Raw genomic sequence first — 18,535 nt, forward strand, 5'->3', positions numbered from 1 at the left:
TCACTTCGTTTGTGGTTTTAGGGTATGCGTGAGCTCTACCGTTTCTCTGAGTGACTTTCTTGAGTGAGAATCCATGGGGATAATAGGGAATTCCCGTTTGGCCGTTTAGTTGGAAGCTGGCTTGCCTGATCCGTAAATCCTTTCTAGGAAACTTAATGGACTCGCCCTTAGGAGAGTCTCAACCGGGCAAATTTTACATTGGGAGTGTGGTCTCCCTTGTGGAGTGGCGCTTAAGCCACACGTTTTAGAGACGGATCGTCCGGGCTAGCTACAAAATCACACACGAAAGATAAAGTTTCTTCTGGTAAAGACGCCCTGCTCTGCTGTCTTCCTGGTGTCGTCATTATCCCCTTGTCCTCCTGTAGTGTTTTGCATATGAAGTAACTTCCATCTAATTTCACTTTTTTCTTCACCGCATGAACTTGAAGAGCTTGGGTAAGATTCCTCTTTAAAGCATTTGAAACCCACAAACAACAACAAGAACACTTAAAATTCATCGTTTATAAAATACTGGCTGTACAGAATATGTTTTGATTATCAGAGCTTTTGTTTCCTTACTGCTTATTTCACTTCTAAGTTCATCCTTAAATATACCACTATGCATTGTATCTACGAACGAACACCTTACCTACCAAGTTTTCCGTATGATTTTAGCATGTGCTCTGTCTAGGTAGCTATTTACTTGGTGAAGTATTCACTTTGAATAAACAAGCCTATAAAAGCAGAAGCAGAAAATTGATATGGATTATGTGACTAAGTCAGCTGTGTACCAATGGAGACGCAGGGTAATTTAGTCGTATTGGAGTAATGAGCGAAATTTCTAAACATGATAATTTCAAAAAATCGTAACTCAAAAACGAAGAAAAATACATCGCTGATTTTTGATATGTTGTGTAGAAAAGTCTAAATTTAAAAAAAAACATGTAAAAACGTTTTACGTTCGTTGTCTAAAAACCATGAAAAACATAAAAAACAAATACAATCAAAATTCTCCAAAACACCAATTTTCAAAAAAAAAAATTATTTTTCTCAAAAGTATTTTTGATAACCTTTTATTTGATATTTGGGTCATTCAAATCAGTTCAATGGTTCAAAAGTTATGATTTAAAAAAAAATGCCATTTTTGGAAAAAAAAATAGAAAAAAATCGATTTTTTGGACCACCCTAACAGGAAAATGGTCACCCTAATGAGAAAATAAAAAATACGGGTCTAATATTTTTCGATAAGGAACAAAACTGCCAATTGTTACGAAATTCTGAGAACCACTATATCTTTTTTTTTCCTTTGGTTTGTTTTTTCCGTCGATCTTGTTTTCCGTGCTGAGCACCAATGCTACCGACGCCAGGGAGGCAGCTCCAACACCTGGACCCTACCTATCGACCCATCAACTCATGAACCGGGGACCAACGGCTTTACTTCCCGTGATCAGAGATGTTATGCCTCAGAACATCCCGGCGGCGCCGACTGGGATTGAACTCAGGCCTGCTGGGGTGAGAGGTAATCACGCTTACCACTACACCACCGGCGCCGTTAACCACTATATCGTTTTGCTATGGAATGGCTGTATTATTATTTCAACAGACTTTCCTAAGGTTGCAATTGGGACAAATTCTTGTAAGTACAGGTATTCAATAGGCTTACATTTTGGGAGGACAGTTAGGCACAGATCAGTTGATCAATTGTGCCGAGTATACTTAAACGGCATGCAGCATTCAAAACACTGAATGCATTCAAATTTTTTAATTTCGTATATTTAATAAACAAACACTGATAATGCGTCGTGCCAAAATTTTCACCGAAAAAAAAAACACGATGATTCGTGAACCGATGACCACAAAAGCAGTTTATTCCATTAGCAGCGGGCACAAACAAACCACACCAGCCTCCACTGGCCTCCACCGGCCGCCACCGACCGGAAGAGGCCGGCTGACCTACAGCCGCCAAGTGCTAGCGGTACTGTGGCGTGTGCTATCACACTCACATCATATTGTAGTCTAGAGCATGGGGCGTCGGTGTCGTGATGGTGGTCAACTGGATCAACAATGTGAACGGTTACCGGCGAGGCCCATAGCTTCACCTATCGATTAGGCTCGGTCAGTGTTGTTGGTGTTGTATGTGGAATTTATTAGTTCTGTCGAAATCGAGATAGCAACAGACACGACCAGCGTGGTTGAACTGCCATACTAGAGCCTAGCGCAAACATAAACAATGACAGTCGTCCCAACCTAGCCGAGAGATGCGTTTATATGCTCTAATGCGCTTAAGAGGTGTAAATAAGTGGAAATCAAACATGAAAATGAAATTTAAATCAAGTGCAACCGAGCGTTAACTAGCTGCCTGCCGTCATCGCCCAGGGGATGTAGCCCCAGGAGCGCCCATTATCATCATCATCATCATCATCATCATCATTATAAACGTTAGGTGAGGCTGCGGATGAAATCAATAGACTAAAGCCGACTCGCAGCTTCCGGTGGGTGATCTAAAGCGGTGCTACATACAGATCAGTTTGGTGTAAATTGGTTCAATCAGCTTTATTAATTGCATTCAGGAGGTATTCAAGGCAATTCAAAACGGGAAATGTATTTATTGCCCAATGTACATAATATTGTATTCAATATGTAATTGAAAGAAGCTTTCAATTGATTAGCTGTATATATTTTGATTATGTGGAACAGGTTTCGATTGATATCGTTTATCCGGATTGCAAATAAAATTGATATTGTTACATTGTGGGATTATATTTAAATTATATTGGGCCACTTAGCTGGTTAGGATTCTACTGTTAAGTTAAGTTAAGTTTTCTTTATTAGGGAGGTTTTCAGCCTGAGGCTGGTTCGCCTCCGGCAGATCTACTGTTACATCACACGTCATGATTAAAATTTGAAAAAGGTCTAAAATAATGGAAATACATAATTCTCAATTTTTTTAATTTCGGAATAACTTGAGAACGGATGCACTTAGGGAAAATGTCAAAACATAGTTTTCCGGTATTAGCCTAAAATTTTCGAACTATGCGCCTAATTCCATCCATTAGGGTTTATACAGACTCCTCAGATACTGTGGTGGCCGTCTTTGGCCAAATTTGATGGAAGTGTTTGACATCTTCCGCTTCATCAGAGCCCAATATCTCTCGTTTGGGCGTAACTCTGGACAATTTCGCGGATTTGCGGTTTTTGTTACACTATTCACTTGATTTGCTTCGTACCACTCCTTTTTCTTCTTCTTATTCGCATTCCAAGCTTATTGCTTAGCGCATATTAGCTTATTGCGTGCTCTCAACTTAGTGTTCTAACTAAATGCACTTCCACAGTTATTAATTGAGAGCTTTCGATGCCAATACCAATGCATGAGTTTGTATATTGTGTAGCAAGCACAATGATACTCTATACCCAGGGAAGTTGAGAAAATTTCCAACCCGAAAGATTCCCTCGACCGGACCGGGAATTGAACCCGCCGCCTCCGGCTTGGTAATACCGTGCCTTTACTGACTAGGCTATGAGGCCCCTGTTCGTATCACTCCATCACAGTTATAACATAATGGCATGATGCCAAATCGGGCCAGAACAAAGGGTTTTCTTTGTAGTTTTTGATGAAGGATAGCAACAGCTTCTGCAGGCTCTTCTTCTGGAAAATCTCCATGTTGATTGTGCCTGTAGTGACAAAAGATTTCCTCTTCGGGCACACGTGCAAATTGCTTGCCAAATAAGGTATTTTTTTTGGGAAATGTCGTTGCCTTCTTGAACAAAGAAGGCAACGACATTTCCCAAAAAAAAAATACCTTATTTGGCAAGCAATTTGCACGTGTGCCCGAAGAGGAAATCTTTTTCACTACAGGCACAATCAACATGGAGATTTTCCAGAAGAAGAGCCTGCAGAAGCTGTTGCTATCCTTCATCAAAAGCTACAAAGAAAACCCTAACTCAGCTGTAGTATTTTTGGTCATAGCAGAATAGAAAGCCAGCCCTGGAATACTCCGTGAAATATTCGCAGTAAAGGGTGTCCACGATGAAATTGCCACACTATGAAATTGCTCTAACTTTTTAAGCGTTGGGTAGAATTTAATGAAAATTTGGGTGGATTTAGTTCATAGTGCATTATTTACATCCTGCAAGTTTTAAAGTCCTGTGATCAAAACTCGCGGAAATGGAGTCGAAAGAACAGCTCGTGCGTGATAAAATATTGCGCATTCATCACGAGAACAAGGATCTCTCGCATCGTTCCATCGCTAAAACGTTGGGAATCGCGAATTCCACGGTGTCGCGAGTGATTAAGCGGTTCGAGGAACGGTTGGCCACCGATCGGAAGCCCAGAAGTGAAGGAAAAAGTATTCCGTACAACACCAAAAATCACAACCGAAATCCGAACGCCTCCGTTAGGGATGTGGCTAAGAAGCTGCACCTAAGCCGAAGTTTTGTCCAGAGGCCAAAACTAAGGCTGGGCTTCGAACGTTCAAGGTACAAAAGGCCCCTAATCGCGACGAGAAGCAGAACAAGTCCGCCAAAACCCGTGCCAGGAAGTTGTACCTCAACATGCTGACGAAAGTTGAATGCTGCATCATGGACGACGAAACATATGTGAAGGCCGACTTCAAACAGATCCCCGGGAACCTGTTTGTCACGGCCAAGGATAAGTTCAGCGTTCCGGAGCATGTCCGCACTCAGAAGATGTCCAAATTTGCGAAGAAATTCCTGGTTTGGCAAGCCATCTGCACGTGCGGGAAGCGGAGTGCACCTTTCGTGACCCAGGACATGATGAACGGACAGGTGTACATAAAAGAGTGCCTTCAGAAGCGGCTGCTTCCTCTACTGAAGGCCCACAACGTCCCAACAATCTTCTGGCCGGATTTGGCCTCATGCCACTACTCCAAGGACGTGCTGAAGTGGTATGCGGACAATAAGGTCAATTTCGTGCCGAAAATGTTCAACCCTTCCAACACTCCGGAGCTCCGCCCCATCGAGAAGTACTGGGCGATTATGAAGCAGCACCTTCTTAAACGACCTAAGGTAGTGTGGACAGTCGAGGAACTGAAGAAAGTATGGGTTTACATGCAAAAAACGGTTGATTCACAGGTTGTGCAGAATCTTATGGCCGGGGTTAAGGCCAAGGTGCGGGCATTTGCGTATGGACTGTAAATAAAATACGAGTAAAATGGTAAAATGAAGTTTAATAGTTATTTCTCAATCCCTGAAAATTTGATGGCAATCGGATGAAAACTCGAATTTTGCTAATCAATTTTGTGTGTGGCAATTTCATCGTGGACACCCTTTACATACGCCGAGCCCTACAATTGTCATCCACTAACCTCGAGAAGACCGCGAGTAATCGTTTCAAAACCTTAATTTTAGTGCTAGTTGGCTAGTACACTTGCGCTAGCAAATCCGTGCAGATGTAAACACCCCATTACTACTGTACGTTCAGATCTGAATTCGAAGTGTATTGGCAAAAGCGCACGCACGAACGAATGAAAGCTGTCTTAGAACAGTCGCATCTATACCCGCTTTGCTAGAATCATCTTGCTTGGAACGTAGTGAACCGAATGGGCTGTACTATATTTAAGCTGGGTTTAGACAGGGCAAGTCAATTGGTCAAGTCAGATCAATTCAACTGACTTGAACGCGAATTGAACGTGTAAACCATTCCATTCAACTCACTTGAATTGAAAAAAAATTGAACCAGGCTCAACTTTTCGAGCCAATTGAATTGAATTGAGTTGATCAATTTACTTGAATGGTTTAAACCCAGCTTTATACATTTCTTTATGACCAGGTTTTCAATGATTTGTCGTCATGACAGCCTTCACAAACCGACGACATCCCTCAGCTTACCCAAGTGGCTGTCACGAGACATTATATACAATTAATATACGGCAGTGGAGTATGGAAGAAACCCAGAAAAATGATCCGAACAGGATGTAGGATCAATGTAAGGTCAAATGTCGGGTCAATTATGTGTTTATGTCGGGTAAACATCGTGTTGGGGTTTGGTAGAAGTCAGGTTGGTGACGGGTAGGCTTATATTTTTTTCGCCGGAACGTCGGAATGACTGATCTGCTCAAGACCGCGTGTTTAAAAAAAATATTGGATGAAAATTTTGCAATGGGCAGCACGAACGTTATAGCAACCGAACGAGCTTCGGCGTCACCCTGGTGTAGTAGCAGTCTCACGACATACGAACAAAGTTTTAAAGACAGCAGCAACGAATCGGCAGTTTGACGGACTTCTTGTTGTATGTGCGAATAGAATGACCATCCGAGGCTGTCATAGCCGAACGAACAAAATACATCAATAAGAACGAGCTGTCGTGTACTGCCCAAGACGTTATGTAAGAAAACTAGAGCAAAATAACTGTTTTTTTAGCGCCACCCTAATTCAAGAAAATAGCTCTAAATCGGCCAATTTAAGAGATACAAAAAAGTTGTTTTCAGCAAAGTTACTTGAAATTAGCTCAGCTATAACTTTGCCGAAAAATTTATACCTTAATTTATCCAAACAAAAAAGTTAGATTTTTGATTTTAATGATAATAAGAACCACCCTAGAATTCATTGTCATAAAAAGGAGGGCCTAACTATAAGGAACAACTTTGTAGAAGAGACTTTTAGTCTAAAGTTTCAATTTCAGTCTCAAAACATATCATTCCACCTAAATCTGCATTCTGGACCACTGTGCAGTTTATGAAAAATGTGATCCACACAGGCTAGTACTTGTCTAATCATATGAACACAATTTAACTAGCAAACAGTTTTCAAAAAGTGTTGGAACACACTTATTTTTACCGGTGTTGTAAAATTGAGGGTTTTGCAACTATTTGGTCAATGAGTTAATTGCAGAAAACTGTCGAAATTCTTAAAAAAATATATATATATCTACACTGAGATTTTTTTTTAACAAAATCTGAAAGTAGTGTAACTGATGATGGTTGGACCTATTTAGGCCGGTTTCACACGACGTCAACATTCATATCGTAATTTTTTTATGAATTCAACATATAATTATGAAAAATGCGTGATAAGTGGAAAGGTCTACCTTTCTTGTTTCTAATAATAACATAAAAAGTTAAATATTATGAACAATTGATTATATAAAACGTTTTTATTCAGCAAAGAATTATGATCTTGGTTGGACCTTAAAAATGATGATGGTTGGACCTATTTTTGCAAATGCTAGTTTAGCCCATATTTGTTCAAAAACTTTGTTTTAAGGTTATTGGTATCATGAAAAAACTCTTTTTATACAGTTTTTATGAATTTGCTATTTGAAAAAAATCAAGAAATTTGAGTTTAACTTCGTTTTTAAAAAAGTTCACTTTCCACGCATTAGCTATTCATCATGGCTCATTTTCTCGGAAATCATTGAACCGATTTGGAAATTTTTTTAACTTCAAACTATAGGTATTGTGGTCCCATTGAAAGCTATCAAATATTTTTGAAATCGGTCAACTGATTCCGGAGATATGGCTGGAACAAGTTCCAGGGTATATGGAACATGGACCAAATTTTGACATGTCAGGAATAAAACCTATCATGCGACACTTCACATTACTTCCAAATTCGATAACAAGATCAATAACAAAATTGAGTGCATAGGACCACATTGGCCACTTCCGGGCATGTTCTGGGTGCCCCGGGGAATTTAGGGGCTTAAAATGACAGAATATCAGAACTTAATTCCGGTTTATAGTTTTTTTTTCGGAAATAAGTTTCAGTTAGCAATTTTTAGTTTGTTAACATTTTATTTCAAGTTAATTCACACACAGAAGGTGTATGAGAAGTGCTTAATGTAAATTCATATAAACAGATTCTTTCGGGCTTTCGTGGTAGTTCGGAAATCGGTGGTTGCCCTTTCAGCCAACCTGACGATGGAATTCCTCCTTTAAATTTACACCCAACTTTTGGCGCAAGGTCTTTAGCAGCTTCCAAGATCGTTTTGGTCGTCTTGGGACTGCCAGAAGCAGCGCACATACAAACTCAATCCCCTAGCTGGTTCTCCAAATCAACACTCAACACTATTTCCCTTCCATATTTCTTGCCGTGGCTTCCCTTAATTTTTGCGTGAAGTTTTGTTTTCGGAATATTGTACCTTTTCTGTGCCTGATACGCGTTAAGTTATTTATTTCTTACTAAAAGAACAGCCTTTTGAAGATTTTCGACCGTATAACTCTTTTCTTTAGCCATTTTTTCAATCGAAGAAACTGATCACTCGGCCAAAACGAAATCGAATTTCAAATCAGTTGCGCATGAAGGATGTAGACAAATTGAAGCGCACCTAGCGGCCGTCTTAGGAAACACATAGGTCCAACCATCATCATGCGTAGGTCCAACCATGATCATATTTATCTATTCGAATTTCGTCAATTATTCAAACATTTTAGTGAAACCAATGAATAAATGGCGTAGTAGTAGTAGTATTTTACTGCATGAAAATAAAAATAAATGTAAAAAATATTCCTCTTTTGTATGTTTGAAAGTAAGGCATGATGACGAGCAAATGCGTGGAAAGTGAACTGTTTTGAAAACACATTGGAACTCAATTGTTTTGAAGTATTTTCAATAAAACACCCATGCAAATTGAAGAAAAAGAGTTTTTTATGATAGTAAAGTGATCTTTGAAAATAAAAATTTAGCGAAGATTGACTAAACTAGCGATTGAAAAAATAGGTCCAACCATCATCAGTTTTTGGATAGGTCCACCCAGAAACAATTACCCTAGTTACTTGAAAATCACTTTTTTAATTATTGTTTTTTTTTCAAGGAAGACAAATAAATTTACATTGCATTACGGTATTTGACAATGCAGGACGTAGTTGCAAATGTTGCCTGTAGTATTATTCTAATTTCAATCGTTGGAGTGCATCAAGGAAACAACCTAGGACCCCTATAGTTTTTGTTTTATGTCATCGATCTTCCTTAAATTGGAATGCACGGAAAACCACGTTTTTTACAGACGATTATTCTCTTTCGTATGCATCTATTAATTCGAATCAGGTTATTCATCATATACGGTGGTCATGGAGACATGCAGCACTTTGCGGAAAAAATGTTGTCACTTAGCATATCCATAAAGCAAGCACATTGTTTTCAAATCTCCTGGCTCATGATTACATTAAAACCTTGCTTTAGTTGTCTAACTTTTTTTTTTCTTTTTTTTCTTTTCTTCATTAAAGAGACTTTTAGCCTTGGGCTGGTTCGTCTCTGTGTTGTTCAACTTTGAAACGATCGAGAAAGTTCTTCTTCTTCTTCTTTCCTTTATTTAACGTCGGTCTCTGTTCCGCAATCTAGTGCCAATCACCGACGGACATCGATTGCCACCCATTGACGGCAATCGAAGTGCAGAAAGGCAGCTTCCACACCTGCGTAGGATATCGCACCCATTCAAACACACATGGGCCGGAACGAACGGCTTTACTTCCCTTCCGAAGGAAGACGTGACCAGAGATTTTTATGCCTCAGAAAAATCCCACCGACCTCGGCTGGGATTGAACCCACACCCATTTGGGGTGTTAGAAATCAGTCACGCTTACTACTAAACCATAGGCGCCGGTATCGAGAAAGTTGAAACCATCAAATACCTTGGCTTAACGTTTCATGCTAGTCTCATGTGGTAGAGCCATAATATATATATTTCTTACGAGAATGGTAATTGTAGTTTTTTCAACAATCTTTAGTGAACAAGCTATTTTATCCACACACTCGGAAAAAAAAATCATGTTAATTTATGTGCTCTGAGACTGACATATGAGCGGTTCCATATCATTAAAGCAACGAGTAATTTTCATCTTTTTTGATTTGCATGAAACCTTGCATACAAGTTTTTGGGGAAGAAAAACGCCGTTTTGCATACTTGGTTCGCCATTTTGAATCTAGCCTTACTTATGAGAAGGGCCTATGAAAAATGCACATGATATCTTCAAAAAATTGTATCTCGGAAACGGTTTGTCCGATTGGTTTGGTGTCTTGGGCGAAGTTTTAGACAATTGTTGGTGTTATATGGAAAAAATATGCACGGTAAAAAAAGTTTGGTATTTGTGTTTTGAACTAAAATATAAATTTTCCCTTTAAAGTGACATGTCAATAATTTTTTTTATTATCCTAATGTTATAGCTGACTAAAAATGCTATCTAGTACACAGTAGGTTGTTCTGGAGAAAAATAGGTTACGATGAAAAAAATTGTTTTTTAAAAAAATACAATTTTCAAAAAAGCTATTAAGAAAAGACAAAAAAGTTTGTCACCCTAATTTTACGAAAGTACATCAAATTTGCAAACAAAAAGTACTTCGGTAACATTTTTCTAAGATGCACCGTTTAGAAGATATTACTGATTTAATATTGTTTTTTTTGATAACTTAATAAGTTTTGGCCCTTTTCGGATGTACTCCGTGTTTTTCCAGTTTCAAAAGTATTTTTTTCGGAAAGATTGGAAAATTTTGAGTTAAAATGACACTGACAGTTTAAAGATTCGAGTGAAATTCTCTGCCTTAAAAGTATTTTGAAAAACAAGTTACAAAATCCCACTATCAGGAACAATGATTTCTTCAAGTGATTTTTGGTGCGTTGTGCTGAAAATGTGCATTCAACTCTTGCATATCGCCTAACAGTTTAATCCATTTAAACTGGATGTGTTTATACTGTGCATATTTTCTCTCTATTGCCGAACATCGCCACAGACATCAAACCGATGAGACAACTCGATTTCGAGATACACCTTTTTGAGAACTGCAAATGTAAGCTCCTCAATTAGCAAGATTCAAAAGAGCGAATTAAGCTTATTTTTCAGGGATGGTGATTGTGCGCAATAAAAAATAACATTATATGGTGGATATCATCAGTTTATTTTTATTCCTGTATTTTTTGTTACATTATTGTTTACACAACTTTCTTAACAATATTGAACATTTTGGCATCATTGTCAGGACAGTTTGAATAAAGCTTTGCCTTTATTGTATTTTCTGATAGAGGAAGAAATGAGTGGAATTTTAGAGTTCCTTGAATTGTTTTTGCATTATTATATTGATTATTTAGCTGCAAAGACATATTTTCGTATTCTTCTGTAGTAGAATAACAAAATGACAACTTTGTAAGTTCTTCTTCTTTTCGTTTGTTTGCCCAATTAAACAACTCTCTTGCAGTCTTTATCGGGTGTTCACGTTCTTTGGCTAAACTTGCTCTGGTAGCCATGCGTTTTATCGTACCTCCAATAGCATCGCATGGACCTTTTCCGTGCGATGTTGCGAAGAAATGCCATTCAGCGTCAATACCATACTTTGACTTAAATTTACAAAGGCTAGAAAAGTTTTTTCGGTTTTTATACTGTGAAGCAGCACCATCTAACATAAAATAAATTTTTTTATGTTTTTATTTTGATCAATTTGTAAAAAGTTTATCATTTTACCAATAAACAAATTGACAGCGACTGAATCATGTCTTAGTTCTTCAGAAATTATAATGAAGCTAAAATGTTTAATTTGCATATTTTCAGTATAATATATTACGAAAGGATGGATTGTGGCCTGTTGCACGTTCCAATGGTGTGATTGAACTTCATCCTACAAAACGAAGCTGTAATTTTCAGAAAAGTCACAAATAGCTAAAAATTCACCATCTTGCAAGTTTTGTTGTGTAGTTTTCAAAAAATTGGATTGTTCGGTTTTTACAAAATCATGCAGAATCAAACTTTCTAATTTTGAGCTGAAAAATGAAACAAACTCATCGGTTTGCTTTACAATAGTTTCTAAATCACATCTGTCAGTGGTAACCCATTGTTCGAATGAAAGCTTTTCAACAAAGTTTTCTTCCAGTTGTTTCAATAAACTGTCTTCTAAAACTGAGGTATCTGGGCAGTTTTTACATCTTCGTAGATGGCAATGAGTTGTCTTATTTTCGCAAAGTAATCTATTCGTTAATGTTTTTAGATCATTCAAGACATTGTATTTTTTTAAGCTATGTAGAATTAAATTGACATTTTCATGCGTAGTGCAAACGCAAACATTATGTGTTCGTGTGATAGTCAATAGTTTACATTGCCTTGGCCGGAGGCTTGCAAATGATGAAAACCCTATTTTTACATTGACGTACATTTCATTAAAGCGATTAAAAGCTTCTCTCAATGTCATCATTAACAATCTTTTCTGAACAGCTAATCTCTTATTTCCTGTCTTTACGCTAACAAAATCTCTTTGGCCTGGCATTGCACGGCTTATATCATCGTCCTCAAAAAAATTCAAAACCAGTTCTTTTGTTTCATTACTCAAAGCTTTTCCAGAGCTTGAACCTTGAGATGAATCAAATACATCCCAACAAACAATTTTAGCTGCAATTTAGCTTATAGAGCCAAAATTTGCCTTATGCAGCTTTTTTTTGCCTGTATAAGCTAAGCTGCAGCTAAAATTGTTTGTTGGGATTATCTCTTTCCTTTCTTGCATCTGATGCCATATTTCTACTGGTTTTAAATTCGTCTACAATTTTTTGTACTGACCATGATTTTGGCAACAATGATAAAATTGATAGTTTTTCTTGCCTTGTGGCTGAATTTAAAAATTTAATTTTCATATTTTCTATGACTTCATCAAACTCGTTTGCTTTTTCTGTTTTAGCGTCTAATTTAAAAAGATTTCTTCGTACACCTTCGACGATTTCAGCGCACTTTTTTTCAGGATAGTGAACATTTTTAACCTTACCTAAATCTATAGGCGAAACACGAATAGCTGCTATTCCTCGGTTGAATATTTCGACGTCTACAGGCATCGTGAAGTCTTCATTTGATTTAATTGTGCTTAGCGTTGACTCTGATGGTATTGTGACCAAACTTTCATAGCTTTGCGAATCAGGTACATAAGGTATGGTCTGAACAGTTGGCATCCTTGATCCGCCGGCTACGCTTTGTTCCTCGTTTTGGGTGAGGTGAGCTCTTGAATCAATATGTAGACGGCAAGACGAACAAACACGAAAATCCTTGGTGTTCAGTGTGGATACCTTGGAAAATCCAATTGATTTTAGTTTTTGGATGATACCATCCGTGAGATATCGCAGCTCTTTCGAACACTGAATGTCTTTGAATGGGCGAATACATCTTATTTTACTCATTTTGTAATCTGTAACAGAAAATATTTTCCAATTGTTAGTTTTGTACGAAAATATCACAAAACATATAATTAAAATGTGTATTTAAAACTTACCTTTGCACCAAAACGTGTTACACTTTCCTTTACAATTATTATGTTATCAAACAACACTGGATCTCGTTCAAAAACACAGGATTATGAGCTGAAATTACTATAATCACTATGCTACTAGCAACCTTTCTGCATTTACTGTAGATACTGGATGAATTCAGAACTGAGTCAGACATTATTATACAGCTCACGGGTAGAAATCATAGAATGCTGGGTAAAGACTGTTGGAAGATAGGTAGAGTTGAACGCTCAGGTATCGTCGAACCTTCAGGTACGAGTTTGGAGAGTTGGAGCGAGGTAGATTTGCTGGCGTAGGTATATTGTTATTGAAGAAGATTGTAAATTGTATATACCTGGAATGAATAAAGAGTGCGGCGGTTGTTGATTGAGGTATCAGTCGGCATCCCTCTAGTTTGATGGAAGGTGACTACTGCGTTCTTTTTATTTATTATTAAGGAACGGTCAACGACGGAGCTAGCCTCGTTATGGCCAGCGTGGCCATGGTGGACTAGTTCCAACAAAGACCATGTTTACAATCACCAACTGTACGTAGTACAGCTAACTGGTATCTGATTACCTGTATCTAATACTTGTTAGCACGTTTTCAGCACAACGCACCAAAAATCATTTGAAGAAATCATTGTTCCTGATAGTGGGATTTTGTAACTTGTTTTTCAAAATACTATTAAGGCAGAGAATTTCACTCGAATCTTTAAGCTGTCAGTGTCATTTTAACTCAAAATTTTCCAATCTTTCCGAAAAAAATACTTTTGAAACTGGAAAAACACGGAGTACATCCGAAAAGGGCCAAAACTTATTAAGTTATAAAAAAAACAATATTAAATCAGTAATATCTTCTAAACGGTGCATCTTAGAAAAATGTTACCGAAGTACTTTTTGTTTGCAAATTTGATGTACTTTCATAAAATTAGAGTGACAAACTTTTTTGACTTTTCTTAATAGCTTTTTTGAAAATTGTATTTTTTTAAAAAACAATTTTTTTCATCGTAACCTATTTTTCTCCAGAACAACCTACTGTGTACTAGATAGCATTTTTAGTCAGCTATAACATAAGGATAATAAAAAAAAATATTGACATGTCACTTTAAAGGGGAAATTTATATTTTAGTTCAAAACGCAAATACCAAACTTTTTTTTACCGTGCATATTTTCTCCATATAACACCAACAATTGTCTAAAACTTCGCCCAAGACACCAAACCAATCGGACAAACCGTTTCCGAGATACAATTTTTTGAAGATATCATGTGCATTTTTCATAGGCCCTTCTCATAAGTAAGGCTAGATTCAAAATGGCGAACCAAGTATGCAAAACGGCGTTTTTCTTCCCCAAAAACTTGTATGCAAGGTTTCATGCAAATCAAAAAATACAAAAAATAAAAACTGGAAAAATTTCCCACTTGTTCGTGGAACCGCTCATATAGGGTATACGTCCCTAACCTCGGTCTAATATGCAGCCATAGATTACGTTTTTAATCATAACTCATCAATTAATTTACCTGCAAACGATATTCTACTGCTAAATGGTATGCTTAGATATGCTTATCATGTCGTTTGCTATCAGGAACCGCAAAAAGTTGAAAAACTTACTTTTTTTAAGACAAAAACTCACCAGGGAAATGTATGTAATATCGGTCTATTGTCCCCAAATTGGGTCTATTTATGGATGCAACTTCGTCCTATCCTGTTTGATTCTCAAAAAAAAACGCTCTTGGTAACGTTTTCTTATGTATTTTTTTTTATCACTATCACTGTTAACTTAATACTCTTCATTCCTCAAAACATTTCTTAGAGAAAATTTTACGAAAACTACATTAAATCACTCAAGTTAAAAATTAAAAATTAAAAATTTCGCTTATCGTCTTTCGACCGCAGAATATCTAAATCAAAACATTGTGATGTTCATTATACAGATTTGGCAGAAAAAATCTCCCTTCCTGTTCGTTCCTTATCATCCAAATGCAAACCACATTGTTGACGTTACTCTTATTGCTATATGCTGTCAAATGAATTTCATGGGCCAAAGTTAGGAACATAGAAAAGAAATGTGTCCCTAAAGTTGGGTCCATGATTTACTTGTGAAAACGTTGTTAAACAATTAAAATAAACATAAAATATTCAAACAGTAACTGTGAGTTTTACGTCTAGTGTGTATTATCAGGTAATTCCATTCAATAAATGCCATAATCAGGCCATTTGATGATCGTCAGTGCAACCTTCCCATCTTAACCTTAGAAGTCATGGCGGCTAAAAACTCCGAACAGAGTGATATTCTCAACCAGTTTTATTACTTACGAGAGCTGAAAATGTATTGAAATGTTGTGATATAAATTGATTTGTGTGTGGTACACATTTATCAATCATCAGTGATCAATATTTTCCTTATTTTTTGTGTAATATTCCTTAATTAATTATTTATTTGCGTGATAGGCCGAATGAAAGGACTAGACCCACATTACATACCGTAACCCTACGAGTGTCAATTTTGACATAGAATTGAGTCATAACAGACGCGAAATTCAACTTAATCAAACGTACTTTTCGTCAAGTAACGAATTTTTCAGTCTCGGGGCACTTAATTTTACATGAAGTGATTGTTTACGTCTCATCCTTCATGTCAAAGATGTATTCCGTTACGTGTAAAATTAGTTATTTCTAAGTGTACAGAGTCAATTTGCTTTCCTGAAAACCCTTCATATGATATTTTTCATGGTTTGGTAAAGTGACGGAAATGTTTTTACTTCCTAAAATAAGATAGCATAAATTATACAGAATTAGTTGCAAAGTCTTCCAGCGATTACATTAATGCATCCAAATTTGACCTTCTAATTCCAACGTGAAATCTGTCGATATAGGGGAAATGGCTCTAATGTTGGCTTATGGATCTAAGAGTGGGCCCATCGCTAAAAATCTGCTATTTATCAATTGTATCTAGATGAACGCGTCATTGCCCAAGTAACAATTCAAGCTGAATTGTAAGAACAAAGGTTGATTATTGGTTGATTTAAGGTGTACGAAGCTGATTAACACCAGGCTGAATATACAGTTGATTAGTAGTGCATGAAGCGAATTGTATCCCCATAATTCAACTTCAGTAAGTTAGCTGATATAAAGACTGAACAAGACTTATTTAAGCTTAATACTACTCCACAAACCAGCAATGCGCTACAAATATTCCGATAGCCTGATAGAATAATATGAATTTATAGCACAATATTGTTAAATGTCGTCAGTCTCACTTGTTGCATTTCCGACATTTTAGTTATTCTAAATTCACTGCCTACCTTTCTAATACCAAGCAGCACCAGCAGTAGAGACAATTGAAAAGGAAGAGGAGCTTTTCAAGAATAGTTCAATCTAGAAGTGGACTGCGACGACGTCGGAAGTATTAACATTAGTATTCCTGTGTTTTGTCTGCTCACCACTTTATATTGCACTTAATTTTCATACCGCATTTCAAAAATAGAATTCAATAATAGCACTAAAATAGCATCGAAATACATCGCGCACTTGTGTCCACATTGTGTTTACTGCACTTGAAATGAGAGGAATGTTTGACTGTCATAATTTATTGTTTATAATTCGGCATTGCTGTATAATACTCTTCCGGTTGCTATTATTCAACTTAATTTTGACGTGTTTCATGTTAATGATCATACCTTCTGCCTCAAATATGCTTATGTGGTCGAGTGGGTATAGTTGACGCCTGTGAATCAGCGACTGCCAGTTCCAATCCCGAAATGTAAAGGTAATTTTTAGACATATAATAACAATATAAATATGTAAATCCAATTAGTCAGCAACATTCTAAATCAGTCTCATAAAAGAATATAAGATGTGAAGCGGTCTTCCATTATATTTTTTTTTAAATAAAAAATTAAGGCTGAACAAGGGTTGGAAAAGACTGTTGGTTAATGCATTGAAAAGCTTATAATTTAGATTGTTGTTAAGCTTTGGGCTGATTAAAATCACCAGATTTAGATGTTTAAAAGCTGAACAAAGGTTAAAGTGGTCTATGTACAACAATTATTAAAACTAAGCCTGAATTAAAATCGTCGAAAGAACACTTGTTAAGCATCAATTTGTTACCTGGGTGGGACGGTACTAATGGATATTGTTGGTTGCTATTAAAAATTTAGTCGATTGCTGAATTTATGAATGGGTCCAAATTAGGGACACTTAGTTGCTTGAAAAATTTCCGAAAACTCACGGATACTAATATGTATACAGAAAATGGTTGTTCTGGGTTTTGCGCAACAGAACCAACTTAACAGTAAATTAAAAAATTGTGATTCTTGTCCTATACAGCTTTCTAATCGTGCTTATGAAACTCGTAAGCACGAGCTCAACGAACAATACTCAAGGGCTATAACCATTCAATGGCCTCAAAAATACCAATCATTTACTCCTATTTCTGAAAGACAAATAGAAGTCAGACACTTTTCAAACTGTAGGAATGAAAAGAAAATTGTTGATATTAATAAGAATTAAAGTATATTTTTCTATTACAACTATATCAATCTAACAATGTAAAAACAAATGAAATCATTCTCGAAAAATCGCAATTATAAGTTCTTTGCATATGCTAACGAGCGAATTGTGTATTGGCAAGAAAATAAATTGTTTTAAAACATATACATTCCAGATAATTTAGATCATATCCATGAGCCGCCAAGAGAATTTTCATTGTAAAAATTTTTGATCTTTCGAAAAAAATACTTTCGGAACTGGAGAAAAATGGCCAAAATCTACCAACATTTTAAAACTATCTACTTTCAAACCGCTACATCTCGAAAACGGTGCATCTTAGAAAAAATAACTTTATTGTAAATTTGGTGTTCTTTCATTACATAAAGTTGTAACAGTAATTGGACCACGTTTTGGATATTTTTTCAAAAACTTGAGCTTTATAAAAAATCAGAACTTTTTTGTCCATGATTTTTCCATCTAGACCTATACTGCCGTTATACGCATAAGAGTCCCACGGTGCATAAGCATTGCATAGAACATGGGGCAGTTATGCGTATAACGGCAGTATAGTGCAATAGATGGTATTTTTTTGTCCCCTAAAACATATCAACAAATAAAAAAAAAAACAAAAAAAATCTATTTTGAAAAAAAATGTTTTTAAGACTTTATTTAAAATTAAAAAAAGTTGCGTAATTTTTTTTCAAATAATCTCATCTATTTCCTGCAATATTGCCGAAGACACCAAACCGATCAGACACACAGTTTTCGAATAAAAATTTAAGTCAAATTTGCATAAAATTAACTCATATATGGATCATATTTACCCATATTTGGGTAAACTACTTTGTCCATATTCTGAGTGTATCCGGTTTACGCCC

At 36.6% G+C, this 18,535-nt stretch overlaps 1 protein-coding gene and 1 pseudogene across 4 annotated transcripts in view; one reads left to right on the forward strand and one right to left on the reverse strand.

The window, feature by feature from the left end:
* The window catches only part of DIP-lambda (Dpr-interacting protein lambda), a 398,199-nt gene that overhangs the window by 122,182 nt on the left and 257,482 nt on the right, over positions 1–18,535 (forward strand). The gene's annotated exons all lie outside the window — the stretch shown is intronic.
* LOC135701491 (pineapple eye protein-like) overlaps positions 1–18,535 on the reverse strand; it is a 44,260-nt pseudogene that overhangs the window by 2,540 nt on the left and 23,185 nt on the right.

The sequence above is a fragment of the Ochlerotatus camptorhynchus genome, unplaced genomic scaffold (assembly GCF_037179485.1).
Source record: "Ochlerotatus camptorhynchus isolate MF236.1 unplaced genomic scaffold, CSIRO-AGI_Acam_v1.1 ptg000165l, whole genome shotgun sequence".
Classification (NCBI taxonomy): Eukaryota; Metazoa; Arthropoda; class Insecta; order Diptera; family Culicidae; genus Ochlerotatus; species Ochlerotatus camptorhynchus.